The sequence below is a fragment of the Vicugna pacos genome, chromosome 6, assembly GCF_048564905.1.
Source record: "Vicugna pacos chromosome 6, VicPac4, whole genome shotgun sequence".
In the NCBI taxonomy this organism is placed as follows: Eukaryota; Metazoa; Chordata; class Mammalia; order Artiodactyla; family Camelidae; genus Vicugna; species Vicugna pacos.
In genome coordinates, this window is record NC_132992.1 from 31880544 (window position 1) to 31882569 (window position 2026).

Genomic DNA, 2026 nt, shown 5'->3' on the forward strand with positions numbered 1-2026 from the left:
CGAACACTGCTTAGTACACAGGAGGCCAAAACAATATATATATTTGAAAATTTGAATAAACGTATGCCAGATAAAATTATTCGTAGAATGCATACTATTCAAACACTAATAAAAAAGATTCAGCTGAACTAATCTTTGTGTTGTTTATCTAGAATTATCAAGATTTATACCCTGCAAATCGCTTCCCATGAAATTTGGTGTATTCAGTGTATCCACTGACTTGACCTCTATTTCACGCAAAGTGAGTTGCTATAGATCACAGACTTCATCTACCTTACTAGTTGCAGGAATGCCAGGGCTGTTGGAAGTGTGCCTTTCCCGTTCTGGACGCAGCCCTGCTAATATGAGGGTGATTTTTCCAGTGAATCAGTATTTCCATCAGAAACAAGCTTCCCAGCAGGTGAGCTTCCTGAGCGGTGTGGTGGTGCCCTCCCTGGCCCCTTCACTGAGTGGTCTGGCTGCTCTGACCTCAAGGGAAAAAAAGGAACGTGACTTGTGGCTTCTGCTTGTCCAGCAGCATATCCCTTTGTGCTTCTAAATTCAGAGACATTAATGAGGCTTTTCAGGATTTCCTTTATTTACAAGAGCTGCAGCCCTCTTCTTGGGGACAAAGTCAGAGGTTTGCCACTGAGACACCTCACAGTCCTGTTCCAGTTTTGAGATCATGATTTAAATTTGAGTACGTGGAAGGCACTGTTCCCTGATTTTAGCAAATCCCCCATGCTGATCCCTGTGTATATTTCAGTTGTTCTTTGGAAAGAAGGTTTTGTAGTCAATTTAAACTACCAATTTCACAGTAGATTTATTTATTTATTTATTTTTTAATTTTTCATTTTTAGAAACTTTATTTTCCATCAAGCTATTTCCCTTTTAAGAGGGAATGAACAGCTTCCGACCGCTCCGTGGTTGTTGCAAGCCATTCGGTGGCCTGAGAAGCGGGAGTTGCAGACCAGTCTTCAGGGGCGGGCCGAGCGCTCCAGTCCGCAGTAGGGAACTGCCGAAGAGGCACAGAGGGCAGCTGCGCGCCTTCGGACCAGTCCGCCACCTCAGGCCACGTAGCAGTGAACTCAGGAGAGGGAGCCATCCATTCACCCTGAAATTCCTCCTTGGTCGCCGCCTTTTCAGCTGCAGCCTGCTCTTCCTTTTCTCTCTGCAGGGTCTCTGTAGAAATTGAGATCAGGCATGACCTCCCACGGGTGTTCCCGGGAGATGGTGCCGCGCATGCGCAGAACCTCCCAGGTGAGCATCCACCACATCAGACCCACTGAGTGAGCTCCCTTGTTGTTGCGCGAGATGGCAATGTCCACGTAGCGCAGAGGGGAGTGTGTGTTACACAGGGCGATGGTAGGCAGGTTAACATAAGATGCCTCGGTGAGAGGCTGGTGGTCAGCCCGGGATTGGTAAACACCAGAAGTCTCGGCTCCCGGAAAGCTGCCTGGACCTGGTTAGTGAAGTTTCCAGGCGTGAAGCAGCCAGCAATAGGCGTGGTTCCAGTGGCAGCAGCAAACTTCAGCACAGCTCGCTGGCCAGTATTCCTGGAGGATATGACACTGACATCAGCTGGGTTTTTAATGGCAACAATGCCCCCAGCTGCCAACAGAAGTTTCTCCCAGGTTCCCTTCAGATTTATGATGTAGATGCCATTACTTTTCCTTTTGTAGATGTACTGTTTCATTTGGAGGTCAAGGTTGGTGCCACCTAAGTGGGTTCTTGTTGCAAGGAATTTGAGGACATCCTCCTGCTTCATTTGCAGGACGTCAAGGGCTCTAGACATTGTGAAAGTTTCCCTTTGAGTTACAATGGGAATCCAGAACAATGCAGAATGGACCCCTCTCTGGGTAGCGTGGAAAAGATGCAGTAGATTTAGATTGTGAAAAATCTTAATTAGTGCTAACTTTTACTATATGTTTTCCCAGCATGTCTCTTTTCTCCAATATTTTAAGTCCCTCAGAGAACAGAGAATGTTGCTTTTATAATTTTCAGAACTCCTAGGGAAATTCTGGGCACAAAATCACCGTTTAAACAA

At 46.3% G+C, this 2026-nt stretch overlaps 1 pseudogene; it reads right to left on the bottom strand.

The window, feature by feature from the left end:
• Positions 1-859: 859 nt before the first annotated feature.
• On the bottom strand, positions 860-1774 carry LOC140697040 (small ribosomal subunit protein uS2-like; annotated as a pseudogene).
• Positions 1775-2026: the final 252 nt, after the last annotated feature.